Below are 17,743 nucleotides of genomic sequence, written 5' to 3'. Positions count from 1 at the left end.
TATGAAAAGAAATATCTTTTTTTAATAATTATGATTATACCTGCAAATACCTATTTAAAATTTCTCGTTAAATGTTTTTAAAAAAGTTTATACTTTTTGAATAAAAATTTTTTTCACATTTAATACGGACTTTACTTTTCAAAAATAATGAAATTAAAAAAAAAAATGTAAAACATAAACTATACAATATGACTTACATAAATGTAATCGAAATTTTTCTAAACACCGTATATATATAAATTGGCAATTAGGTAATTTTGAAATTTAAAAGAAAATGTTAAGACGAATTTAAATATTTTTTTATTCGCAATATTAAAAATAAAAATAAAATTATACTACTTCATTCATAGCGCAAACGTCTGTAAACGGTACATGGTTTAAATAATTACTAAAAAACATTGATTAGAACAAAACGGTGGTATATATATTTCATTTGTCAGGTTTTCCTGTTACTGCAGCAACACTCTGCAGCATTACACAATATACATAATATATTTATATACCTACCCACATAATATTGTATCCGTATACGTCACATTGTTTATTATTATATCGCGGCGAGATCGATTCCGTTGTCTGACAGTTCTGCAGATTATATACGAAAGTATCGGCACGGGACGGATACCATACCATCATCATTACCATCTCGCGGTATGGTGGCTGCGGTTTTTTAAAATCTCATAAATTTGATGGAAACGATATTAATGATAATGGAATTCGAAGTGGGTGTGTGTGTGTTTTTTTTTTACTTACAGTACTGCAGTTGTCTCGCAGTATTATTATATATATAATAAATATAATATATGGTACGCACACGATGATGGAGTGCATTGTCACGTGCACTAATTTTTTGTTTTTTTTTCGCTATTATTATTTTGCTCGTCGCGCGTCTTCACTATTCCGGAGTAGTTTCGCACGCATCAGACGTGGCTGGATATCGGAAAAAAAACAGAACGGACGTGCGGCGACAAAAGGTTACGCGCCGGGGAACTATTACAAAGACGAACGACATTTTATTGACCCGCTGCACTGCGTAGAACTATGCTGTGCGGAAAAGCTTTGGCGATTATGATGATATTAAAAGCTCTCCGTCGGAAATCGAATAATATTATCATAACAACATTGCCTCGCATAACAGCAGCTGCAGCATATACAGCGTGCTACAAAACGACGTAGGTACACTGCACGGCACGTCGACGCGAAAATCGTATCGAAACGAGGGGAAAACAAATAGTTTAAAAATAAATAAAATGCGAATCCAATCGTCGTGTGGACCTCATCGATTATATACCACGGTAACTATATACATTTAATATTTATACATATATAGATTAATGGGCGAGAACGAGTGGCTTGCAGACAACGCTATAAATCGCAGTGTATTTGCAGTGCACCCCGAGTGGGTTCGCATTATACCTAACCTACAACTAACTACCTACCCACCTACCGTGGTAGTGATTTGTTTACGGTTTAATCGTCGCCGAACTGGTGCAACGGGTGACGCTAAATGCTATCGTATTATACGCGCGTAAATATATATATAACACGCCGATATAGGTTGTATAATAGCAGTATACTCGCTAGTGTACCGTTTCTGTGGTACGTGCGTACCACTGGTGGTACGCTGAACGATCTCGGGTGGTATCCCGAGAAAAAATAAATTCAACGCGACATAATCAATAGTTTTTGACATCATAAAATATTTTATATATCATTTGGTTCATTTGCGATGGTGTTTATAATAATAGTATACCTATAATTTTAATTGTCTACATCTTTTTTGTTATGCATTAAATACACAAAAATTCAAATCAATATTATAATTATTTTGTGGTGCCTGATAAATTACAATTCTGCACGTCATGTAAAATAATGTATACTTTTTTTTTTGTATAAGCAAAAACGTTATTTGCAGGTCACGAATATTTTCAAATTTTGTAGGCCTGGAATGTGAATAAGGTTGATAACGACTGCATTAACGGATACGTATACAATAGTTTTAAAATATAATATAGCTGTTGTAATCGGGCGCGTATTTTTACGGGTGTCGGGTGTCTTATCATACATATTATAAAAATAAATATTTCTTATCATGCAATATTATATCATCCACCACACGCAATGATAGCGTAATATAGTGTCTTTCATAATTTTTATACGTAAAGATCGATTTTAAACATAATATTTATGACAGTGGCGTGAACAGGGATACGGGGTGGATGTGGATGATTTTTCATCACTCACCAAAGGCCCAAAATCTTATTTTTCTGCGTATTTTTATAAACTTATTTTTATTTTTATGAAATTACTTGCGAAATAGTATATCAGAAGTATGAACTCTGGTTTTGATTTTTAACTCATTTTTAATTGTTTACCAGTTAACAAGAAAGTAACGACATTTTTCTCCAGACAAGACTAAATAGATTAGCTGATATATGCCCATATAGATATAGGCGCATTGACTTACGGGTACTGTTGAAATAATTGGTGAGCTATAGCAAAAAAAAAAAAAAAAGGCGGGTAAATCATGGATGTCGCTCTGCTGTACAGTAGGTTACAAGTGGGTTACTGTAATGGATGGAATTAAATTTGAATCCAATGATATTATATCATTGTAAACGAAAAATGATTCTGAGCGAAGACGATTTATCTGTCTAGGATATATTATGGATTATTAAAAATTTTCAAATCTTAGATTTAAAAAGAAAATTTTTTATGAATTTCTAGCTAAAAATAATTTGTGAATTTTCGTGATTTTTACGTATTTTGTCAAAATTCAAACTTTGAATGCTTATAAAAAAAAATTGTGACTATAAATTTCTTTTTTTTTTAACTGTTATTGTAACAATATGTTAAGAGCCTTGTATTAAATTTTCAAGCTTTTCTGCCTAACAAATAAATTTTTATCGATATTAATTTAAAAAAAACTAATAATGATCGAACATTTGAAATGCCTATGAATAGTTCAACTTAAGTCAAAATTTTTTGAAAATTGCATGGTGGATAGAATATACTTATATAAACATTAGGTGAAAATTTCATGTATCTATGGTATTTGTTTTAAAGTTACATCAAAAACCAAAATCGATTTTGTCAAAAAATGAGTGTGCGTAAAATTTGCCGTTTTTTCCCTTAATTTTTAGTTTGTTTTTCTCAATTATTTAGAAAAGTATTAGGAATTTTTCACTTTTTACCCCCCAAAGTACCAACTAGATTCACTTTCTGATCGAACGAGGTACTGAAGTCAAAAATCGAAGCACTTTTACTGTCCCAAAACGTGATGACAGACACAAAAAAAAAAGCGGGTAAGTCGTGGATGTCGCTCTGCTGTATAGTAGCTATAGGTTACAAGTGGGTTACTGTAATGGATGGAATTAAATTTGAATCCAATGATATTATTATATCATTGTATACGAAAAACGATTCTGAACGAAGACAGTTTATCTGTCTAGGATATATTATAGATTATTAAAAATTTTCAAATCTTAGATTTAAAAAGAAAAATTTTTATGAATTTCTAGTTTAAAATAATTTGTGAATTTTCGTGATTTTTACTTATGTTGTCAAAATTCAAACTTTGAACGCTTGTAAAAAAAAATTGTGCCAATATATTTCTTTTATTTTTCACCTGCTATTGTAAAAATATGTTAGGAGCCTTATATTAAATTTTCAAATCTTAGATATAAAAGGAAATTTTTTTATGAATTTCTAGCATAAAATAATTTACGAATTTTCATGATTTTTACGTATGTTGTCAAAATTCAAAATTTGAAAGCTCGTAAATAAAAATTGTGACTATATTTTTATTTTATTTTTCACCTGCTATTGTAAAAATGTGTCAGAAGCCTTAAAATGAGTTTTATATAAAAAAATTTTTTTGTAAATACATATTATTATTTTGATACGTACTATGTATAATTTAGATTTGACTGATTTGGAACTATGTGTGTAGTACGAAAATTTGAATACTTTAGGGACTGGTGGCATATACGCATATATAGTCATATAAGTTAATACTTATTTTTATTTATTACTGCTATAACCAAAAGAACCGGTTAGAAATCATGTAAAGAAAATGCCAATCTTAATAACTGGTAAAATTTTCAAGTATCTAGGACTCATACTTTTTGAATAATAACAAATATTTAAAATCGTTTCAGGATAAATCGTTATCGTTACGCTATTTCGTAAAAATTTAAAATTCAAACGCAATTAAAATTTTTCCTATAATGACGCTTCGAGTTTTCTCTATAGCTACTTTAAGTAAAACTTATGGAAAACTTAGTAATGTATTCTTAATCTTTAGTTATAAACACAAAAAATTTTATGATTTTTCAGCTTCAAAATTACTTGCAAATTTTCACATTTTCGACAGATTTCGTAAAAATTTGAAATATAAACGCTTATAAAAAAAAATTGTGCCTATGTATTCTTATAATTTTTTAATCACTTTAAGAATAACTTATGAGGAACTTTGTATTAAATTTTCAAGTATTTTGATAGGGCCAAAAAAATTTTATCGACACTTCAAAAAAAAATTTTCAGACAAATTGAAAATTTCAGTCGTCTATTAATATCTCAAAAAAAGTCAAAATATTTTGAAAATTTAATCATGTAAAGAAAATACCAATCCTAATAACTGGTAAAATTTTCAAGTATCTAGGACTTATACTTTTTGAATAATAACAAATATTTAAAATCGTTTCAGGATAAATCGTTATCGTTACGCTATTTCGTAAAAATTTAAAATTCAAACGCACTTAAAATTTTTTCTGTAATGATACTTCGAGTTTTCTCTATAGCTACTTGAAGGAAAACTTATGGAGAACTTAGTGTTGTATTTTTAATCCTTAGTTATAAACGCAAAAATTTTTATGATTTTTCAACTTCAAAATTACTTGCAAATTTTCGCGTTTTCGACAGATTTCGTAAAATTTTGAACTATAAAAGCTTATTAAAAAAAATTGTGACTTACGATTTTTAATTTTTTTTAGCTACAATAAGAAAAACTCATAAGGAACCTTGTATTAAATTTTCAAGTTTTTTTGGTCGTCCAACATTTTTTTACCGACACTTCAAAAAAAAATTCTCAAAAAAAGTGTAAATTTCAGTGGTCTATAAATAACTCAAAAAAAGTATTTAAAGTGATTATTTTTTGAATTACAACCATATAAAAAAATCGATTTGGTCGAAAACTGATTTTGCGTAAAAATTCCCGTTTTTCTGTCATTTTTTTTTTGTTTTTCTCGATTTTTTTGAAAACTGTTGGAAAATGTTTACTTTTGACCTCTATAATGCACCAAGGATCTTCAATTTTACATCGGAAACCACCCCCAAAGTTTGAAATCGAAGCATTATTTCGACTAGTTATGCTGTACACACACAAAAAAAAAAAAAAAAAAAAAAAAACACACATCATGTAAAATCAATACATTCATCGCTCCGCTCAGAATCTAAAACAACCCAGAAAACTAGATATTTTATTATCATCATTCAATTCGTTTTTTAAGTGACGCTAATAAAACTTGTTATCAATGATAAACACTTATATCACCCCCTTATATAAGGTCCTATAGTTACGCCACCGAATCATAATATGAGTAGTAACGATTGTTTTTTACAGATGAGCATATATACTATAATATGTGCATGTTTAAGCGTTTTTCGCAGCACACTATATAATGTGATCACATGCGCTTATGTGTATATTCTTATGAGAATTTCAGTGCATTTATAGCAGAAAGTCATGCCGATAAATTGACATTATATTTTGTTTATTATTATATAATAACGATAAAAAAAAATATCACTTTTTTTTACTCCGGAACCCTCCCCCGGAATTTTTTTCCGTACACGTGCCCTATAGCTAGATTGCGCGGGTAGGTATAAACTCTGCTCAGCAGGAACTGATGATGATGATGATGAGTGACGTCCGTCGGACGTGGAAAACCTTATTACGAACGAAACACTATACGGCCACGTATGCTATACATAGGTACCCATAACATAGAGTGTGCTTGCAATGGGTAGGTATATATTATATCGTTATTATTATGATAGTGTATATGATATTATGTTATATAGGCCGGTCAGATATCACGACGAACGGTATTAATTAGTCTCGGCGCGTATAATATTATATCGACGCAAAAGTATAACCAAACCGGGCTTCCTTATGTAACCCAATTACGGCGACGACCATCACGGGTTACTGAATACGACGACTGTTCGCTAAATCGTGCAGATAAGTACAAAATACTATAATAGTGCGTCGCAGATTGTTGAATATTGTGTACTACGCGGCATGGGTAATTATACAAGTGTAAATGGTGGGTGGAGGGGGGGGGGGGCTTAGAGGTATTTGACCCCCCCCCCCCCCAAATAGTGTTCGTGTTTATATGTATCAAAAAATTCTCTTCTTACAACAAAAAAAAGTGAGAAAATGAGTAGGTAAAGTACACTTAGCTTTTTTTCTTTATTGAAATTGCACCGGCACCGGTCCAATGTGTGACCTACATACATTTTCGGTCCAGTGTGCGACCTACATATAGCCCTATTGACCTATACTGCATTTTTAATAGTTATTATATGATAAGTCATTTCAATTTTTAATTTATCATTCTTGTCTGATGAGAATTCCTCATAATAATTTATGTCACAAAAACATCTTTCGTGATTGATCAAAATTCGTCAAAGATAATTTGCTTGTTTGGATGAAGGGATCTCCACCACTCATCTTTAAGTTGTCTAGGTATAATAATGGAGATGTGCCGTTTACCCTTATTTCATACCACTTTTTCAGTATCTTCCACAAACATTCTATGGTTTGGGTATTGGGTATTTGTATCAAGACCATGCAACCTGCCGTTGGTCACACATTGGCCAATCAATGATGAGGATATGTCAATTATTATATCTAGGTCACACATTGGACCGGTGCCATTGCACCTGAGGGTAATACTTATAATAGGGTAATCATTATAGAACATATGCAGGTACACGAGAATCGAGAAAGATATAAACGTCACAAAAATAAACGTTAGGACTCGCGCTGATCGCAAATAAATTGAGATTATTTATTTAGTCGGACCCCCCCCCCCCCATCCATGCAAATGAAAAATTTCTGTTTGCTCCACTGACTTGTAAAATATATTGAAGTTTATGTGAATTTCATTTGTTTTCATAATATTCCATCATAAGTATAGGTTGTCATTCGTAGGTTAGGGTTAGAATCATTCAAATTGATGTAGCTATATTATATAGGCGTAATGTGTATAATTATAACGATAAAAACGACTTGGCACACTACCAAAATATTTTCAAAAACGTAGATAATTTTCTAACCTCCGGAGTGACGGTGCGCGGCGACGAGTCGTGGAAAAAATTTTAAATATAATAAGCGATAAATATGGCACGAGTGAAAATATGAACTTAAACATCAACTCCCCCTCCCCCTACACACACCACCGAAATCGACCAGTGAGACAAATAATTTTTTTTTTTTGTCCTCCGCGTTCTGCAAATACAGAGACCACGACACGGGTTGTTCGATTCCTCTATGACGAGTCAATCATTATAACCGCGCGCGAGTAGTTTAATAATAATAATAATAATAATAATATATTTTTTGATTGGGGCCAAAAGTTCCGTGTAGAGGTCACGCGAGTTCTCACACTCGTTAACGATCACTAACATGACATAATATAGTATGAAATAATAATAATATATAATATTGTGTACCGCTGCAGTGGCACAGCGCCGGCCGATGACGTGAAACGCTACAGGAGGTCGGTCGGACGGGAAAAAAAAATCGCGTAATATTCTACCCGGACAGAACGAAAAAAAAAAAAGAAAAAAGAATAACGGAGAAAATCAAAAAGGGTGCTGTGCGACCACGTGTATTTACTAGTCGCCGCCGACTACCGACTGTGCGGCGTATTACATATAATTATATTATATGTTATATACACATATCGGACACACAGCAGCAGAAGAATATTCGCCGAGCGGCGTCAGTGGGGTGCAGGGTTGGTGGGTGGGTGTGGTTGTGGTGGCGGTGGAGGGAAGGAGACGGCACGCGCTCCACGTATATATATATATTATGCTTATATATATATGTCGTATATATTATGCTTATATATATATGTCGTATATACATCACGGTTCCCACAATAATTATTATGATACGTAATTAGGCGCGTGACGGCGACGGCGGCGGCGGGGGTGGGGTAGGGTGGCGAGTTACATTTTGGTTTTGGGGCTCACTCGGTCGTTCGCGTGTGAGTGAGTGTAAAACGCGTCGTATATATTATGATATATATTATAATAATTTATAGTTGTTAGTAGTCGTTCGTCGTTCGTCGTCGTCGTCGCCATATCGTCATCGCGGTCGATGTCGACGACTAGGCCGCACGCGTCCGATTTGACTTGCTAACGAGCCACCAGGGACAGATTATGTTTGGCAGCGAGGATGATGATGCGACTGACAGAGGGTGGAGGGGGGAGTTGAAAAGCGGAAAGGGAGAATCGTGCACAGATGATTAGCTGTACGACGACGACGACGACGACGACGACGGACCAGCCGCCCGCCCGCACCCCACAAAAATGTTCATATATATATATATATATGGGTGGGTAGTTATAGTAGGTACCTATATCGCGGTATACCAATACTGTAATCAGATAATTCGCAAAAACTGCACCACACCTACAGCAGCTTATAACCTCGATTAACCGCATGCATTCTCGCGCGCGGGGGATTAGAGCCTTGACGGATAAATCGAAAATACGGTGGTTTAGCGACGGTAAATTGAACATTACGTGAAGGGTATTACGGCGAAAAAACCTGAAAAGTCAGTTTTTTTTCATTTCGAGGAAAACATGGTTTTATTTTCAAATTTTTTTTTCTTCGACATAACAAGTTCGGGTCAAATGAAATCATGAACATCGAAATGTAGTAAACAGCATCGATATAACGTTCGGAATACTTAAATAATAAATAATCGAATTAAATTCGATCATCCTTAAAAAATCTTCCTTATATTCGGATATCGTTCGGAAAAGAACCAAGTCATGTGAAATAGGGAAAAAACAAGACACGTCGGAGTTTCCAAATTATATTGATTTCCCGAAATCATGTCGTATATAACTTACTGTACAGTGTGTTATTGGTATCACAACTTTTTATAAAATTCCGCAGCTTCAGGACGACGAAATTTTATTAGGTTCATGATTTCCTTGTATGGTTGGCGTGCGGGATACGATGAAGAGCATCTGTTATTAAGTCAAAAATACGAAAATATGTATTAATGCACATATAGGTACTACAATCAGTGGCGTATTTAGGGTGGTGGTGGTGGTGGTGGGGGTGTTTTGGGGGTTAAAGCTCTAACCCAATTTTTTCTAGTTCTATTCGTTACTGAAGTATCGCAAAATATCGTTGACGAATGAGGGAATATTTTAAAATTGTTTTGAATAATGGAATTTATTCATATTATTTTTATACCAGATAATAGGAATTGTTAGCGTTGATTTTATAAATTAGCAAAATGTTGTTTTTAAACTTCCAGTACCTAAACGGTGAACACTACTATAGAGTATAGGAACGTAATTCTTAGAATGTTGTGTTTTTGTTTTGTGGTGTCGGGCCAGCTGTATTATGTTGGCCATCGCTTTATTATTTTTATTCGAATACGAAATTATTGGTGTACATCTGATTGTTAAATTTATTGTTTTTAATACAATATTCAGTTAAATCGTTTATACTTTATTTTTGTCATTATTTTACTATGATCAAATATTTAGGCAGCGGCGCTAAGATTTTTTTAGAAAATAAATTACCACTTATAAGGTATTATTAAGGTATACTGCGAGTGGATTCGAATTTATAATGAACTCATATTTGTGGAGAAAAATTATTACCAGGAGTGAGGACTCCCCCCCCCCCCCAAAAAAAAAAAAACAGCCCAAAATACGCCACTGAGTCTACTAATACTGTACGATCAAATTGAATATTATTTGCATTGAAAAATACCCGAGGGACATCGAGTAGGAAGCTCAAATTCTCCTTCGATGTTGACGCTTTTGTCAGGCCATTGACAGGAATTTTTATTACGTCTGAGAACATTATATACATGTATGTGTCCCGCCATTACAGTGGCGATGATGATGATTTCAGTTGATGATGAGGGCCCACGTGAAAATTTCCAGACTGGGGCCCTTACCTGCAGCTGTTAAAATGAAAATCTGTCAATATATTAAGCTTTATAAAAATATGGTTTTCTCAATATGGTTTTAATAAAATCAAACTCTTTACGGCAGCAAATGAGTACCTAAATCATTTCCATTGTGTCCAATTATTAATTGTTACTGAATACCTATCACATATTATAAGAAATCTTGGGAGTCGGAGCCCTCCCTCGACCCCCCCCCGGGAGGGGGGTGCTTTCGAATTGCACACCGGACACCCGGCCAACACTTCCGATAGTTGCACTATACTGCAGCGGCTCTTGTGCAGCCTATTTAATGGCATTGCCCGGATTTTCGTGCAGTATAATTCATATTATCGCTACCGTACAGCGTCGTTTTGGACTTAAAAAGTTCTGCTGCAGTTGTTATAGTAATAAAATGTATCGTTTGCATTACAACAAGTGAAGGAAATAATACCGCCACGCCGGTTGTGCACCACCAGCTGCAGTAATTTAAATCATAATATTTCGAGAGTTTACCGATTGCGCTTCAAGTAACCTCTTCACGAATTTCGATCAAAACGTTTTGGGGTTGATAGACCAGTGTTGCGGACCGACGTTTTCTGAATTCCTAGCACAATAAATTTCAGCGCTAAATAGCAGCCGTCGACCGTCGTCGTCGGTGTGATTTAAATTTAAATAATATCGTGTAAAATTAATATCTATTGTCGTGCCATATAATATTCGGTACGACCGTTTTTAGTACTATGATATTATGACAATAATATAATATTATACAATACATTGTATACTCAACACTACAACTCTGTAGCAAACTTAAATTTAATACATGTACGTATTTGCAGAAGATGCAAAGATCAGAAAAAATTTTGCACCAAAAAAGATCACGTGTATATAAACATTGTGTATTTTCATACCCACCTTTAAATACATACATATGATAATTAATGATAACAATCACAATCAAAAACAACATCTTCGAAAAATGCAAAATACACGAAAAACCAAGAAAAGAACTAAACTGTATAGGCCATGACATCGGAACAAGTCTTGGTCCAAATCCAGACAACGAAGTAATAAGCACCATACATTTTTTCAAAGCCACACGAATTCTCCAATTATTTATGAGACTTAAAAACTAACGACCGTAATTATTCATTTTTATGTACTTTTTTTGTTTCATGTATATTACATAATAACTAATTATTTTTTTTTAGTATGATATTAAAATATGTAATGCTAATGGCCTCATATGTCAAAGCGGAAATAGTTAATAATTTCAAGATCATTAAGAAAAAAAAAACGAAAAAAAAATGACAAATTAATAAGTACCGAATTCAATATATATATATATATATATATATATATAATGTAGATAGATAACCAATTTTTTATACCGTCTCCCTATTGTAGTGGACATTTTAGATTCTGAGCGGAGCGATGAATGTATTGATTTTACCATGATGTGTTTTTTTTTTTTTTTTGTCTGTCATCACGTTTTGGGGCAGTAAAAATGCTTCGATTTTTGACTTCAGTACCTCGTTCGATCAGAAAGTGAATCTAGTTGGTACTTTGGGGGATAAAAAGTGAAAAATTCCTAATACTTTTCTAAATAATTGAGAAAAACAAACTAAAAATTAAGGGAAAAAACGGGAAATTTTACGCACACTCATTTTTTGACAAAATCGATTTTGGTTTTTGATGTAACTTTAAAACAAATACCATAGATACATGAAATTTTCACCTAATGTTTATATAAGTATATTCTATCCACCATGCAATTTTCAAAAAATTTCGACTTAAGTTGAACTATTCATAGGCATTTCAAATTTTCGATCATTATTAGTTTTTTTTTCTATAAATATCGATAAAAATGTATTTGTTCGGTAGAAAAGCTTGAAAATTTAATACAAGGCTTCTAACACATTGTAACAATAGAAGTTAAAAAATATTAAAAATTCGTAGGCACGATTTTTTTTTATAAGCATTTAAAGTTCAAATTTTGACTAAATACGTAAAAATTACGGCAATGTTCAAATTATCTTAGATAGAAATTCATAAAAGTTTTTCTTTTTAATTCTAAGATTTGAAAATTTAATACAAGGCTCCTAACATATTTTTACAATAGAAGTTGAAAAATAAAAGAAATACATACTCACAATTTTTTTTTATAAGCATTCAAAGTTTGAATTTTTACAACATATTATGTAAAAATCACGAAAATTCGTAAATTATTTTATGCTAGAAATTGATAAAAAATTCTCCTTTTATATCTAAGATTTGAAAATTTAATACAAGGCTCATTATATATTTTTACAATAGCAATTGAAAAATAAAAGAAATATATAGTCACAATTTTTTTTTATAAGCATTTAAAGTTCAAATTTTGACTAAATACGTAAAAATTACGGCAATGTTCAAATTATCTTAGATAGAAATTCATAAAAGTTTTCCTTTTTAATTCTAAGATTTGAAAATTTAATACAAGGCTCCTAACATATTTTTACAATAGCAGTTGCAAAATAAAAGGAATACATAGTCACAATTTTTTTTTTAAGCATTCAAAGTTTAAGTTTTGACAACATATTATGTATAAATCACGAAAATTCGCAAATTATTTTATGCTAGAAATTCATGAAAAATTTTCTTTTTTAAACTAAGATTTGAAAATTTTTAATAATCTATAATATATCCTAGACAGATAAACCGTCTTCGCTCAGAATCGTTTTTTGCATACAATGATATAATATCATTGGATTCAAATTTAATTCCATCCATTACAGTAACCCACTTGTAACCTACTGTACAGCAGAGCGACTTACACGACTTACCCGCTTTTTTTTAATTGTCCGTGGCTTTCCAATATACAAGGTTTAACAGATAGCACTGACTTTTTGAATAACTTTTATTCAAATTAATATTTTTATTTATTTTTTAGTACTAAAAATAAAAAAATTTTAATTTAATAAAAAAAATGTTGGATAGATTCAAAATAGCTTATTTGTGAATCTGATTATAAGAACAATTTTGATGGAAAAATATTTTTTAGATTTTTTAAATGCAATATTTTTTTGGTTTGATTGATTCGGAACGTGATGGTAGCTTTTAAAAAATATATAATTTTGAGAACATTCCAACATGAGTATATTTCTTAAATTATTTACCCATCATCATATTATAATATTAACAATTTTAGTCATCCGTTGTATTAGCATAATTTTTTTTTCTTTTGGTCAGGTCTATCTGTTACACGACCCTGTATAGTGTTTTCTAGACTACGCTACTATATGCCACATATTATTTTTCGACGTCGAAACATAAATATAACATTTACTTCTCGAGAAATGAGCGAACGGGGTGAAATATCAAGTAAACTCCATAAGCTTGTGGGGATTTCGAATCCGCAACAGCTGATGTGCACTGCAGCGCCGCCGCCACCGTTATGGTAGCGCGAAATCCGGATGTTGGCACTATAAAAATATAGACATTGCCTAAATTTAGTTTTGCGCATTTTATTAAAATTGTCGTGCAGTTAATATTATTATAAATAGGTACGACCACTGTAATATCCGGCTGTAGAGGAGTAACCATCACTCCATCAGCGACGCCGACGACAACGACGACGGTCCGACGGTGGCAAAAAAAAAAAAATTCAACAGAAAATGACGATAAAACATAATAGAAAGAGCTGGAAACTTAATTATATATATGGTAGTTCGGACATATATTACAGATTATCAGAAGTAGAATATTGCGGTGGCTGGTCGTGCTTGGAGGAGCCAAAATCCACTATAACGCATGCAGTGATTGAACAAATAGGTCAAAGGCCTCTGATAAGACATTATTGTATAAAAAAACGTGTCGAACGGATGGGAGGCGATTCCAATCGGAGAAATTTAGCACTGAATAGCGGATGGACAGAAAGATGAAAACTTGCAATGGTTGTGAGACGGGATGGTCTTAGAGGCCCAATAAACTGTAAAAAAAATTACTAATAATAATAATGATATATGAAACACGTGCCCGCATAGCGCAAACCCGACACCGGATAATCCGATGTAGGTCCGACGACGTGTACGAGAAAAATATAAACGCGAACCGGACGTGAACGCGATTTCCCGTGTGGACTTACCCCTTTTGGCGGATCGTATTGTTTATACGCTCGTGGAGGGAGCGGTGCGGTGGGTAGCACTGCTGTAGGTGGGCAGGGGTGGGCAACACTCGTAGCAGCGATTCGGATATATGTATACATATTATAAAGACAAAGAGGTCGGACGTGCCGATCGACGGGTTAGGCTCCGTCACAGGACGACTACGACGGTGCGAGTACATATATTATATAGTGCCTGCCGAGTCTCCGGTCCCCTACCCTATCCCGCACCCCCACCCCCCCCCACACACACACACTGATGGTAGGTGCACTCCGGTCGTCACGTTTTATGACACGCACGGCTTCCTTCCGCTGTCTAATTAGCGACCGACCACCCCAACCCCCTCCTACAATGGCCGTGGAAAATCCCATCGTGATCTACCCTCGACCCCTCGCCACGCCGGATTCCAAGAACGGGGGTGGGTAGCTATGTACGAGTGGGTTGCGTATGATTTTCGAAAAGCCAAGTGCACGTCGCACACTGCATTATTATTATTATTATTAAGTGTAGACGCGAAGCAGCGGTGACTGCAGCGTCGGCATAAGCATCAGCAACGAAGACGACGGTTTTAATTTTAATTTTTTTCGCTCGACGCGTTTTCGTGATAATTATAATAATAATGATTATTATTATTATTATATAAATTAATTGGACGATTTTTATTTTTTTTTTGGCGATAGAAGTCATATTTGCATATACGCGATTTTCGGGGAGACGAACAATATTGTACTCGAAACAAACGCACGCATCTTGCTGACAATTATTTTTATTTGAACTCATATAATAACGTGCACTTTTTCACACATATCGGATTACTGCTGCAATTATATTAATACAAATTTTAGTTGACAGGTGATTATAGCTATTATGACCAATATATTGAGAAAACTATTTTTTTGAATATATTCTCTTCGACTATAATAGTATCTGCGGCTATTACGTCACACATAAATTTTAATCTTACCTTATCATGAAAAAGGACATTATAAAAATTGTATCTGGTGTTTTCCCCGTTACTCTAAACTTATGATATGTTTTCGACGGTCGCTGTTCTAATTGTACAAATATAATAAAATAATAATAATTATTATTATTATACTAATTCTAATTTGTCAAACTAATTTGTTTTTATAACTTTCAACTATATATTTTGTCAATACAATTGTAGTTTTTGTATGGTTTCCATGCAATTGCGTGGTGTGAAAAATTATGTATATCCAGCCCAAAAATATATGTTGAAAATTCTTTCCACGAGATAAGATTATATTTTATTTTATCGATTAAAATCGTTGAAAAATAAAAATAAAAAAAGTTAACTACATATGGTATTATAATTACAGTAAAAACATAATATATTCATCATAAAACTTACAAAATATATAACTTAATACTTAAGTATTACAAAAATAAAGGCTTAAAGTGCTTATTGAGGAGATCCTTCATTTAGGAAATGAAATAAACGAATGGATATTGGTCAAACCGTCTTATATTATTAATCAACAGTCGTTTTAAGGCCTATATCGATACTAACTATATAGGGTGATTCTTTTAAGTGGGTACACTAATTATCTCGAATAGTATTTACTTTTTTCAAAATATTTTTTTACATGGTTTCAAGTTGTTAAAAAACCAACGTTTTTATTAAAAAATTATATTTTTTATCCTTATAATTTTTTAAGTTTTTACTTTTTTGAATAACAACATAGAGTTTTAATTTCATATTCCAAAGCAGAATATTTTTCTAAGTATTTTGATGCATAAAAATTGAATTTAGGACGAGTAGTTTATGAGTTATATGTATTTAAAGTTTAGACAAGCGGAGTAGTGCACAAACATTTTGCGGGGTAACCCCGTACCACTCCACTCTGCCAATCTAAACTTTAAATACTTATAACTCAAAAACTACTAGCCCTAAATTCGATTTTTATGAATCAAAATACTTAGAAAAATATTCTGCTTTGGAATATGAAATTAAAACTCTATGTTGTCATTCAAAAAAGTAAAAAACTTAAAAAATGATAAGGATAAAAAAAATTTAAAAATATAATTTTTTAATAAAAACGTTGGTTTTTTAACAAATTGAAACCATGTGAAAAAATATTTTGAAAAAAAGTAAATACTATTCGAGATAATTAGTGTACCCACTTAAACGAATCACCCTGTATATAGAAGAAAGAACTCTGACCTATCTGAACAGACATCTAGTGACCTTAATCTCTATAGCTTATTTCTTTAACTATTATAGTAATGCGTCGCTCTTACCATTTCTGTTTTTGCAAATCGGTTGAATCGAACAATGTTGATTGTGTTCAATAACAGTGACACAAAACGACTGATGATATTCCAAACAATCGCAAATCCGTTTTGTCATTGTATTATTACTTGTGTCCAAACGCACGTGTCGACAGCGTAACGACACAAAAATAATAGATGGCCAGCTGTGATTTCGCGACGTGGCTCGAAAAATCCTACGAAATCGATTTTCGTACACAAAATATCAAAAAAAAAAATGACTTTCACCCTGTTAGTTTTCTCACCTGCAAAACCGTCTGCACTATTATTATTATTATTATTATTATTATCATTATCATTGCAGGTACGCCGTCGTATATAACAATAAACGACCTCTGCTGCTGCTGTTGCAGATGTAATACAACACGTCAATATATAATACTGTAGCGGTGGTAGGTACTTAAAACGCTCTGCTGATGGTTTCCGCGAGAAATAATAATATTATTACCCTTTCCAATTACTGTTTGTGTTCTGACCAGGGCGAACAGGGTTGATTTGTACGCAGACCGCCAGACGCCAATTCGACGCACATCTATCTATTATCATCACATTATCGGACACGAACGAGTCTATATCCATGACAAAATATAGAGGTATGTCAGCAACAATACGTGTTTGAATCTTGCGTGCGCATTCCCACTTTTTCCTATGTGTTAGGTTCTCCGATCTTAATGCTTTCGTATATGCGACCAATGAGAGGCGGAGAACGTAACACACAGTACAAAGTGAGAAATATGCGCATGAGAATGTTGCTGACATACCTATTTACTTTGTCATGTCTATATCCATGTCTCACACACACACACACACACACACACACACTATCTTTAAAACAGGGATTCTCAAACTTTTACGAACACTTCAGTTCCCCTGTTTACCAATAACTTTTTTTGGGTACCTTTTCTTGGTCTTCTTAGTTGCCAAACTAAATCACAAATATGCAACACATTTTGCTGGCCAGATTTGTACCACTAACGTTCCTCAATTTGATAATCATTACTTTAAAGCACGTGAGAGAGCCAGCGCTGCAGTCTTTGTTGCCTTATAATTGAGAAATATTAGTAAACATTATAATATGTAGGTACGTAATAA

At 33.0% G+C, this 17,743-nt stretch overlaps 1 long non-coding RNA gene across 1 annotated transcript; it reads right to left on the bottom strand.

The window, feature by feature from the left end:
• Positions 1-9,137: 9,137 nt before the first annotated feature.
• On the bottom strand, positions 9,138-16,760 carry LOC149056648 (uncharacterized). The gene is made up of 3 exons (XR_016190708.1): positions 16,622-16,760; positions 10,034-10,229; positions 9,138-9,273 (listed from the first exon to the last, which is right to left on the bottom strand). It is a non-coding gene; the product is annotated as an uncharacterized LOC149056648 (long non-coding RNA).
• Positions 16,761-17,743: the final 983 nt, after the last annotated feature.

Source organism: Diuraphis noxia, unplaced genomic scaffold (genome assembly GCF_037042655.1).
Source record: "Diuraphis noxia isolate RWA-SAM2 unplaced genomic scaffold, SU_Dnox_SAM2 contig0003, whole genome shotgun sequence".
Classification (NCBI taxonomy): domain Eukaryota; kingdom Metazoa; phylum Arthropoda; class Insecta; order Hemiptera; family Aphididae; genus Diuraphis; species Diuraphis noxia.
This window is presented reverse-complemented; position numbering and strand designations above follow the sequence as displayed.